Source organism: Ranitomeya variabilis, chromosome 1 (genome assembly GCF_051348905.1).
Source record: "Ranitomeya variabilis isolate aRanVar5 chromosome 1, aRanVar5.hap1, whole genome shotgun sequence".
NCBI lineage: Eukaryota > Metazoa > Chordata > Amphibia > Anura > Dendrobatidae > Ranitomeya > Ranitomeya variabilis.
The window spans coordinates 691,780,618-691,793,395 of record NC_135232.1 but is presented as its reverse complement, the minus strand read 5'-3'; positions in this window follow the sequence as shown (position 1 = coordinate 691,793,395).

Genomic DNA, 12,778 nt, shown 5'->3' with positions numbered 1-12,778 from the left:
CAGAATCTACACCAGGACAGTCCGAAGGCTCAACCTGCCCTGAAGAAAAACGAGGATGAAAACCAGAATTACAAAAAAAAGGCGAAACCAAAGTAGCCGAACTGGCCCGATTATTAAGGGCGAACTCAGCCAATGGCAAGAAGGTCACCCAATCATCCTGATCAGCAGAAACAAAGCATCTCAGATAGGTCTCCAAAGTCTGATTAGTTCGTTCGGTTTGGCCATTTGTCTGAGGATGGAAAGCCGAAGAAAAAGACAAATCAATGCCCATCTTAGCACAAAAGGACCGCCAAAACCTTGAAACAAACTGGGAACCTCTGTCCGACACGATGTTCTCCGGAATGCCATGCAAACGAACCACATGCTGGAAAAATAATGGAACCAAATCAGAGGAGGAGGGCAATTTAGGCAAGGGTACCAAATGGACCATCTTAGAGAAGCGATCACAAACCACCCAGATGACCGACATCCTTTGAGAGACAGGGAGATCTGAAATAAAATCCATGAAAACATGCGTCCAAGGCCTCTTCGGGACTGGCAAGGGCAAAAGTAACCCACTGGCATGAGAACAGCAGGGCTTGGCCCGAGCACAAGTCCCACAGGACTGCACAAAAGAACGCACATCCCGTGACAAGGAAGGCCACCAAAAGGACCTAGCCACCAAATCTCTGGTACCAAAAATCCCAGGATGACCAGCCAACACCGAACAATGAACCTCAGAGATAACTCTACTAGTCCATCTATCAGGGACAAACAGTTTCTCCGCTGGACAACGGTCAGGTCTATCAGCCTGAAACTCCTGCAGCGCCCGCCGCAAATCAGGTGAGATGGCAGACAGAATTACCCCCTCTTTGAGAATACCTGCCGGCTCAGAAACTCCCGGAGAATCAGGCACAAAACTCCTTGAAAGGGCATCGGCCTTCACATTCTTAGAACCCGGAAGGTATGAAACCACAAAATTGAAACGGGAGAAAAACAGCGACCATCGAGCCTGTCTAGGATTCAACCGTTTGGCAGACTCGAGATAAGTCAGATTCTTGTGATCCGTTAAAACCACCACGCGATGCTTGGCTCCCTCAAGCCAATGTCGCCACTCCTCGAATGCCCACTTCATAGCCAACAACTCCCGATTGCCAACATCATAATTACGCTCAGCAGGCGAAAACTTTCTAGAAAAGAAAGCACATGGCTTCATCACAGAGCCATCAGAACTTCTTTGAGACAAAACAGCCCCTGCTCCAATCTCAGAAGCATCAACCTCGACCTGAAAAGGGAGCGAAACATCTGGCTGACGCAACACAGGGGCCGAAGAAAAACGACGTTTCAACTCCCGAAAAGCCTCAACGGCCGCAGAGGACCAATTCACCACATCAGCACCTTTCTTAGTCAAATCAGTCAACGGTTTAACACTAGAAAAATTAGCGATGAAGCGACGGTAAAAATTAGCAAAGCCCAGGAATTTCTGAAGGCTCTTCACAGATGTAGGCTGAGTCCAATCAAAAATGGCCTGAACTTTAACAGGATCCATCTCGATAGTAGAAGGGGAAAAAATGAAGCCCAAAAAGGAAACCTTCTGAACTCCGAAGAGACATTCAGACCCCTTCACAAACAAAGAATTAGCATGAAGGACCTGGAACACCATTCTGACCTGCTTTACATGAGACTCCCAATAATCCGAAAAGACCAAAATATCATCCAAATATACAATCATGATTCTATCCAGGTACTTTCGGAAGATGTCATGCATAAAGGACTGAAACACAGATGGAGCATTAGAAAGCCCGAATGGCATCACCAGGTACTCAAAATGGCCCTCGGGCGTATTAAATGCTGTTTTCCATTCATCGCCCTGTTTAATACGCACAAGATTATACGCCCCTCGAAGATCTATCTTGGTGAACCAACTAGCCCCCTTAATCCAAGCAAACAAATCAGACAGTAGAGGCAAAGGGTACTGAAATTTGACCGTGATTTTATTAAGAAGGCGGTAATCTATACAAGGTCTCAGAGAACCATCCTTCTTGGCCACAAAAAAGAACCCTGCACCCAACGGTGACGACGACGGGCGAATATGCCCTTTCTCCAAGGACTCCTTTATATAACTCCGCATAGCGGCGTGTTCCGGCACAGATAAATTGAAAACTCGTCCCTTAGGAAATTTACTACCAGGGATCAAATTAATAGCACAATCACAATCCCTATGAGGAGGTAGGGCACTGGATTTGGGCTCATCAAATACATCTCGGTAATCCGACAAAAACTCAGGGACTTCAGAAGGAGTAGAGGAAGAAATTGACAACAACGGAACATCACCATGTACCCCTTGACAACCCCAACTGGACACCGAAATTGATTTCCAATCCAATACTGGATTATGGACCTGTAGCCATGGCAAACCCAACACGACCACATCATGCAAATTATGCAACACCAAAAAGCGAATATCTTCCTGATGTGCAGGAGCCATGCACATGGTCAACTGAGTCCAATACTGAGGTTTATTCTTGGCCAAAGGCGTAGCATCAATTCCCCTTAATGGAATAGGATACTGCAAGGGCTCCAAGAAAAAACCACAGCGCCTGGCAAACTCTAAGTCCATCAAATTCAGGGCAGCGCCTGAATCCACAAATGCCATAACAGAATAGGATGACAAAGAGCAAATCAGAGTAACGGACAAAAGAAATTTAGGCTGTACAGTACCAATGGTGACAGACCTAGCGAACCGCTTAGTGCGCTTAGGACAATCAGAGATAGCATGAGTGGAGTCACCACAGTAAAAACACAGCCCATTCTGACGTCTGTTCTTGCCGTTCAGCTCTGGTCAAAGTCCTATCACATTGCATAGGCTCAGGCCTCTGCTCAGAGGATACCGCCAAATGGTGCACAACTTTGCGCTCACGCAAGCGCCGATCGATCTGAATGGCCAAGGACATTGATTCATTAAGACCAGCAGGCGTGGGGAACCCCACCATAACATCCTTAAGGGCTTCATCATAAAGCAATCCAAGCGCCAGAAAAAAACGCATCTACATTAAGCAATGCAGGATCTCCTGGCGCAAGGGAAAATGCCCAGTCTTGAGGGTCGCCACGTAACAAAGAAATAATGATTTCCACTTGCTGAATGGGGTCACCAGAGGAGCGAGGTTTCAAAGCAAGAAACAGTCTACAATTATTTTTGAAATTCAGAAATTTAGATCTATCCCCAGAAAACAAATCAGGAATTGGAATTCTAGGCTCTAACATCAGATTCTGAACTACATAATCTTGAATGCTTTGTACCCTTGCAGTGAGTTGATCAACACAAGAGGACAGACCTTGAATGTCCATATCTACACCTGAGTCCTGAACCACCCAGAGGTTAAGGGGAAAAGAAAGACAAAACACACTGCAGAGAAAAAAAAAAAGGTCTCAGAACTTCTCTTATCCCTCTATTGAGATGCATTAACACTTTGTGGGCCAGTTGTACTGTTATGACCTGGTGGTTAGGAGCACCTGGAATGACCTGATGGTTAAACTAGAAAACAGGACAAGCTCAGGGGAGGGGGATCTCTGCTGACCGCAAACTCTAATCCTATCGCACACACTAGAAATAGCCGTGGAGCGTACCTAACTCTCCCTAGACGCCTCTTCACAGCCTAAGAGCTAACTACCCCTAAAGATAGAAAATAAAGCCTTACCTTGCCTCAGAGAAATTCCCCAAAGGAAAAGGCAGCCCCCCACAAATATTAACTGTGAGTTAAGAGGAAAGTCACAAACACAGGAATGAAACAGGTTTTCAGCAAAGGAGGCCAGACTTACTAAATAGACTGAGGATAGGAAAGGAATCTATGCGGTCAGCACAAAAAACTACAAAAAGCCACGCAGAATGTGCAAAAAGACCCCCGCACCAACTCACGGTGCGGAGGTGCCACTCTGCACCCCAGAGCTTCCAGCTAGCAAGGCAATATCATGTTAGCAAGCTGGACTAGAACTTAGCAAGTACTAATAAATATATTCAGTACACAATGAACAAATGAACTAGCAGGGACTTAGCTTCTGCTGGAGTAGACAGGTCATCAGAAAGATCCGAGAGAGATCTGAACCAGTACCGATACATTGACAGCTGGCATGAAGTAACAATCTGAGTGAAGTTAAATAGAAAAGCCAGCCTAGCCGCAAACGAGGGCAGCTGAGGAAACAACCTCAGAACCAGCAGTTCCACTCACAGCCACCAGAGGGAGTCCACGGACAGAACTCGCCGAAGTACCATTCATGACCACAGGAGGCAGTTCGAGAACGGAATTCACAACAGGGATCACATTATGACCTGTAAGTTACCCCCACACAAGCAAATCCCCCCCCCAAAAAAAAAAAAAAAAAAAAAATTCAACTGGTGTTCCCCTTGTGTGACTTACGAATCACAACTCCCTGTGACCCAGCAGTGACATACAATGATTAACCCTTTCATGACATGCGCTGTACTATTACTGCGCATGTCGTGTCTCCCCCTTTGATGTGGGCTCCAGCGGGCACATCAAAGTCGCGACATGTCAGCTGTTTTGTACAGCTGACATGTGCGCGCAATAGCGGCGGGTGAAATCGCGATTCACCCGCCGCTATTAACCTGTTAAATGCCGCTGTCAAACGCAGACAGCGGCATTTAACCGGCGCTTCCGGCCAGGCGGACGGAAATGACATCATCGCCGACCCCTGTTACATGATCGGGGGTCGGCGATGCATCAGGATGGTAACCATAGAGGTCCTTGAGACCTCTATGGTTACTAATGCCGGCCTGCTGTGAGCACCCCCCTGTGGTCGGCGCTCACAGCACATCCGCATTTCTGCTACATAGCAGCAAACATCAGATCGCTGCTATGTAGCAGAGCCGATCGAGTGGTGCCAGCTTCTAGCCTCCCATGGAGGCTATTGAAGCATGGTAAAAGTAAAAAAAAAAAAATGTTTTTAAAAATATGAAAAAAATAAAAAAAAAAATATGAAAGTTTAAATCACCCCCCTTTCGCCCCATCCAAAATAAAAAAAAATAAAAAAATCAAATCTACACATATTTGGCAGCCGCGTTCAGAATCGCCCGATAAATTTAAAAAAAAAAGCATTAAACTGATCGATAAACGGCGTAGCGAGAAAAAAATTTGAAACGCCAGAATTACGTTTTTTTGGTCGCCGCGGCATTGCATTAAAATGCAATAACGGGCGATCAAAAGAACGTATCTGCACAAATGTGGTATCATTAAAAACGTCAGTTTGGCACACAAAAAATAAGCCCTCACACGACCCCAGATCACGAAAAATGGAGACGCTATGGGTATCAGAAAATGGCGCTTTTTTTTAGCAAAGTTTTTTTTTCACCACTTAGATAAAAAATAACCTAGACATGTTTGGTGTCTATGAACTCGTAATGACCTGGAGAATCATAATATCAGGTCAGTTTTAGCATTTAGTGAACCTAGCAAAAAAGCCAAACAAACAACAAGTGTGGGATTGCACTTTTTTTTGCAATTTCACCACACTTGGATTTTTTTTCCCCATTTTCTAGTACAAGACATGGCAACACCAATGATGACTTTCAAAAGTACAACTCGTCCCGCAAAAAACAAGCCCTCACATGGCCAAATTGACGGAAAAATAAAAAAGTTATGGCTCTGGGAAGGAGGGGAGCGAAAAACGAAAACACAAAAACGAAAAAGGGCCACGGCATGAAGGGGTTAACTGACAGTCCTTTGCGCTGGGCAAAGTCAAGATGTACCCCAGCCTTATACTGTTCTCCATATATGCTCACCTCTACCAGTGGGTTGCCATCAGTAAAAACGAAGGATTATAATTGAGTATGTCCATGAAGACAGATGTGAGAACACCCTCATTAGAATGAAATACTTGGCCAATCCAACAGTAGGCAAACATTCCTTCAACGTCTATGGCACCTTAAAAGGTATGTGCACAAGTTGCAGATTTCGCTCTCCGGATCCTCAGCAGTTTTCCATGCGGCGTATAGTACCATGTAAGCCTTTGGAAAACCAAATCCGCACATATTCCATTATAGGAATCCGCAGGTGTAAAAATGCAGGCGAAATCCGCAGGTAAAACATACCCTAAGGGTGAGTCCACATGATGTGGCCAAAACTCCCACCACTAAACGAGTGGCCAACAGTTGCACAATTTGTCTCAATCTTGTGGTTTAACAAGATGATCTGGAATAGATTGCCATTCTTCTCGGCAACGCAGGACAATGACTTTTCCTACAGCAAAACTAGCACTTCAAGGAATAATCGTGCAGTGTAAATGTACCCTTACATTGTAGGCTTCACAAAATCTACAGAATGGTCAGACTTTAGATGGGTTAATAATCGGCAGAAAAAAAAAAACCTCATTCCTAAATCCTCAGCTGGTGCAGATCAGCCAACAAATGAGCTAAATTTTAGTTCATTGGCTAATTGCAGGTCAGTAAATCATTGCTGTTGGCAGCACATTACCCCATGTAAATGGGATATGCTGCTGACAGTACATTAAGTATGTGAGCAGAATGATGGCACACGCCCTTATGTTACAGGACTGGGTGCTGTAATGTCCCATTGCATTCCATGTGGTGCTTTATCCCAGTGTTCTCTAAACCTATACTACATCTGGAGGAGGCAAAAGGGACAGTAAGTCACAGGATTGTGTATGACCTGCATAAACCAAGACACGGCTCCATCAGATTGAATCATATAACTTTATTGAATTAACAGTCAGCAACAATCTGTTGTAATTCTGTCCTTTAGCAGCATATTTCCATAGGAAACCTGTGATTTACAAATGTCATTGCCAGCGCATACATAGAAATGTTCCAGAATTTTGCACAAAAGAGAAAGTCATAACCTAAATTTTCTGCTGAAGTTGCCATCTAAATACTAAGAACAAAAGCAAATCTGTACAAAGCTATCGCATTAGGTAGGTTATATATATGGTATATATAGTTAGTGGGGGATGCACCTAGAGGCCCCCAGAGGTTTGGGCTGCCTTCCTTATTTTGGACTGTGCAGGCGAGCACACCATGGGTGAGAAGAGATTTTACAAAACTGTACAGAGTAGTGCAGAGAGAACACGGGGATCTTAGCAAATTCCCAACACTGGTAGTAGTTAGCATTATATGAAATTCCTGCATTGTACTTTTGTTTTTTCCTTCCACACATACACAGGTATAGGAAGTATAGCAGCAATGGCTTATAGGCAGGAGGTGACTTCCCAGCATTTACATGTCACATACACAATGGAGGCATCACAACCACGATTCAGTTGGAGGCTGCATTTATCAAGCAACACTGTTTAATTGCCTGTTTAGAAGGGTGACTGTACCGACTAAGTGCACACAGATCTGTGCTACTCCTAGATAGTTGTGCACGTAGGCTGCCATTGTCCTCGGCGTCACAGGTCCGGTTTACAAGATGGACGATGCGCTGCTGAGTGATGATTTTTAAATGGTGATAAGCGAACGTGCTCAGATAAGGCGTTATCGGTTATGCTGAGTGACTTTGGCGTGTTCGAGAAATAGGTTTTGAGTCCCCATGGCTGCATGTCTCGTGGTTGTTCCACAGCCTCAACACAAGCAAGGATTACCTGTTAGACGATCCGTGCACGTGTTGCAGCTGTGAAACAGCCACGGGACGTGCAGCCATGGGGACTCAATTTAAGCACGCCGAATACACTGTTGGCACGCGATCATGTGTGGAAAACACCTCATCAGAACACGTTCACTCATCACTAATTTTTAAGGGTAGCTTTAAAAATCATTTCACCCAAAAGCAGCATTTTGCTTGTTTCTTCAGGTGACCAGCAGCCTGTTTACTCTGCACGATTATCAGGAAGCAAGCGTTCCTAGCAACAGTCATTGGCCAGTGTAAATGCACCCTATGGATGGGTCTACACAGTGATCTAAAGATGTCTAGACACATAAAAGGTGGTCAAAGGACTATTCTGGAGGGATTGGATCCCATGCCAGGAAACGTACTGTGCCATGTGGAACCAAAGTTGTAGCCAATCTGTAATAGGTGCTCTTAAATGGGGCCGGTTTACCAAATTACATATGCCAGAACTCTGCTGAATACATTTTTTTTTCCAAAATCTATGTTTTAGACACAAGTGGCCTATTGAGAAGTGGCCAGAAAAGGGTACGGCCTAAATTGAGCCACAATTAGACATAACATAGTGCATAAAAAAAAAACCACAAACCAAGAAGTGGTACAGCTTAAGGCCCCATACAAATCAGATGCTGTCAGCCAAGTAATTGTTTGGCCAACAACTTTCTGCCCTGACCCCCACACTCCCCATACACAGGAGTACTCGGCCCGGCCATGTGTTGTCGCCACTGAACAAAAGATTTGTCCTACAAACTCCAACCTCTATCTGTTGGAGGAGAAGTCAGGAGACCCCCCCATACATATTAGTTGGCACATCCTGCAGAAATCGGTGGGTTTGGCCGACTTGTCTAATGTGCCTGGGCAGCTTTAGACCAATCGTAAAATGCCCCTGAAATGCTTGATGAGGATGATCAGTTTGGTGCATCTCTGAACAATCTAGTCTAAAGTTCTTGATTTTTGGCCCAAGGAAGAATGTTATCAAATAATCAGGAGCACAATGATCGTTCCTTGATTTCTGACCTCAAATACAAGTTATCGAAAGCACATTTGCAAGTATAAACAGGACGATAACATATACTGTTTGCTGGGACAGATCAACCATATTTGTGATTCTTTTGCCTGGATAAGCTCCAAATGGCTTGAATATAGTCAATACGTGCCCATTGCTGGCTAGAAACCAGACAGAAGTTTGAACTATAAAAAGTTAGTAAATCAGCCCCAGTGTAGAGTTACAATCTAACCTGGACTCCAAAAAACGCAACTAGACAGTGGCAAGGTGGAGCTCGGTTATGGCCGTTAACCATGTTTTAAACACTAGTTGTGGGCGCACGGTCCCCATCAATATGATAAGCCAAGCTTCACAATTACTAACCCTTTCTACATACTTTGAGGCTTTTTAGGGTCCTTTTCATGCTAAAAAGCTGCGTTTCTCAGCTTACTAATCTACTTGTCCTAACGCTTGTTTTCTCCGGGAAAGAGTAATTGAGCTTTAATTAGCCAGAAGAAAAACAAATAATAACCTGCCTCTATAGGGTGTAGGTGAGCCAACATGCAGAAGAAGATATTGCCCTATGGAAAAAAAAAAAAATAAAATTATATATATATATATATATATATATATATATATATATATATATATATATATATATATATATATATATATATATATATATATATATATATATAAAGCTGAATGTGTGTATGTGTGTGCATGTGTGTGTGTGCATGTGTGCGTGTGTGTGTATATGTACCGGATTGGCATCTGAACCGTCGCAGCTACAGCCGCAAGATTTTGCACAGTCACACGTCTGGACCCTGAGCGTCAAAGCTATGTTGTGAGGTGAAATTTTAACCCCGCGCTTTCCAATTCACCAAACAATTTTGCCCCTATCTACATAATGGGGAAAAAATGAAAGGAAAAGTGTTGGAGGCAAATTAACAGCTGCCAGATGTGAACAAGGGGGACTTAAAGAATGACAGCGATGGCGCCAAAGAGTATATACTGTACAGTTGCTAAGGTGGGGCCCCAACATGGGATAATCACCACACCACCACGGGGATATGAACACACACACACACAAAATGCGCCACACACTACCACGTGCTCGAACACATATACCACCCTCAGCCCACATTTTACCACACATACACCAACCTCGCCACATAAAAGTAGAAACACAAAAGTCGCCGCTCAAAACTCGCCACGCGCAAAACTCACCTCATGGAAAACTCGCAAAACTTGCACACGCAGAAAAATTGCCACACGCAGAAAAATTGCCACATGCACAAAAGTTGCAACACATGCAAAAGTTGCCTCACACAAAACTTGCACATACTCAAAAGGCACCACACATAAAACTCGCCACGCGCAAAACTCGCCATGCACAAAACTTGCTGCACACAACTTGCTACACTAACCTGTCACATGCAACTCGACACACAAAAAGTTGCTACACGCATGTCGCCACACAAAACTCATCTCACAAAAGTCCCTACATGCATGTCGCCACACGCAACTCAACACACACAACTTGACACACGAAACTCGCCCTAAAACACACACAAGTCTGGTATTATCCTCCAAAAATAAAAATCTGATTAATAAGCAGACAAACTACAAGAGCAACAAATGTACCATATAGGAATCTGGCAGCTGTCAGTCACATGACCAGTCTATTATGTGTATGTGTGAGCTAATATATACTGCCAGGGGGTGGGCTTACTGTTGGCTGGGGATTTATCAGGCTGCCATTTTAGCTTACAAATACTGAGGTAAAAATACTGACCAAATAACGTGTGAACGAGGGCTAATACAGGAGATGACATACAGCTATATACTATATACAGGAGGAGATGACACACAGGTATATACTATATACAGGAGATGACACACGTATATACTATATAGAGGAGATGACATACAGGTACATACTACATACAGGAGGAGATGACACACGTATATACTATATACAGGAGCAGATTACCTACAGGTATATAGTATATACAGGAGGAGATGACACAGATATATACTATATACAGGAGATTACATACAGGTAGATCTAATATATAAAGCTGAATGTGTGTATGTATGTATGTATGTGTGTATGTGTGTATGTCCGGGATTGGCATCTGCACCGTCGCAGCTACAGCCACAAAATTTTGCACAGTCACGTCTGGACCCCGAGAGCGTCATAGGCTATGTTGTGAGGTGAAATTTTAACCCCGCGCGTTCCAATTCACCAAACAATTTTGCCCCTATCTACATAATGGGGAAAAAGTAAAGGGGAAAAAGTGAAGGGAAAAGTGTTGGAGGAAAACTGACAGCTGCCAGATGTGAACAATGAGGACTTAAAGAATGAGAGCGATGGCGACAAAGAGTATATACCGTACAGTTGCTAAGGTGGGGCCCCGACATGGGATACTCACCACAAACACAAAATGCGCCACACACTACCACGTGCTTGAACACATATACCACCCTCAGCACACATTTCACCACACACACACCAACCTCGCCACATAAAAGTCGAAACACAAAAGTCACCACTCAAAACTCACAACGTGCAAAACTCGCCATATGCAAAACTCGCCATATGCAAAACTAGGCTCACGCAAAACTCGCCACACGTGCAAAACTCACCTCATGGAAAACTCACCTCATGCAAAACTTGCACACACAGAAAAATTACCACATGTACAAAAGTTGCACCACATGCAAAAGTTGCCTCACACAAAACTTGCACATACTCAAAACGCACCACACATAAAACTCGCCACGCGCAAAACTCGCCATGCACAAATCTTGCTGCACACAACTTGCTACACTAACCTGTCACATGCAACTCGACACACAAAATGTTGCTACACGCATGTCGCCACACAAAACTCAACACACACAACTTGACACATGAAACTCGCCCTAAAACACACACAAGTCTGGTATTGTCCTTCAAAAATAAAAATCTGATTAATAAGCAGACAAACTACAAGAGAAACAAATGTACCATATAGGAAATACGGCAGCTGTCAGTCACATGACCTGTCTATTATGTGTATGTGTGAGCTAATATATACTGCCAGGGGGGGAGGGCTTCCTGTTGGCTGGGGATTTATCAGGCTGCCAATAGCAACCAATCACAGCTCAGCTTCTATTTTGCTACAGTTAATTAACCTGAGCTCTGATTGGTTAATATAGGCAACAAAGACATTCTCAGTATAACAAAGCTAATATATGTTGTGAAATGCTTCTATTAGCTTAGAAATGTAATTATTAAAAGGCAAAAACTATCTATTTGTTTTGTGGTTTTTGTGTGCAGAATAAATTTTTGTTAACACATTCTATTTTGCTAACAGCAGTCATTAACCCGGGCGAAGCCGGGTAGTACAGCTAGCTAATATATATATATATAGAATCAAAACTGATGAAAAGAAGAAATGCTAGTAAATTGTCCATCACAATTGGGCAGATGTACAATATAGGTGCTATAGGTTATGAATCTTCTCCTTTGCACCCGTTTTGATAACTCTCCTCCTATGATGGTTACTACTGCAACACCATCATAAGCTAGTGAGAATGATCATATAAAACAGTACAATATATAAAAGACATTTACAACTAATTGTTTCTATAGGAGAAAAAAAAAAAAGTCTACCACGACACATCAAAAGCAAAGACGCAAATATAAAGAACATGTACAGCGGCTTCATGTCATAAACACAGAGGGAAAAAATGTAGACATTCATTTATATATAAAGAAAACCTGCACAACATTCACAGAGTTACTAAATAGCTGAAAATTACATTGGGGATGTTAAAGAGCAATACCAGTCATTACTGATAATATTACACTAAATATAGCTGATTAAAATAGGAAAAACATTGGGGGAAAAAAAAAAAAAAAATTTTAAGACGCAAATTTGTAACTTCCGAGTTTCACTCCCATAGTGGAGGGGCAGAGAACAAAAACCACTCTTTGCCATTGGGCTGATTTCTCTTGTGCCAAATGCCAACCCCTGCTGGGCAATGTACTTTTAAATCATCAGTGGTTACCCACTAAGGGTATGTTCAAAGTTTAACGTGGATTTTTCTAGCCAAAAGAAAAAAATACATAAAAAAAAAAAATACATTTTTGGTGCATTTCTTTTTTTATATAAGCAGCATTTTTCTG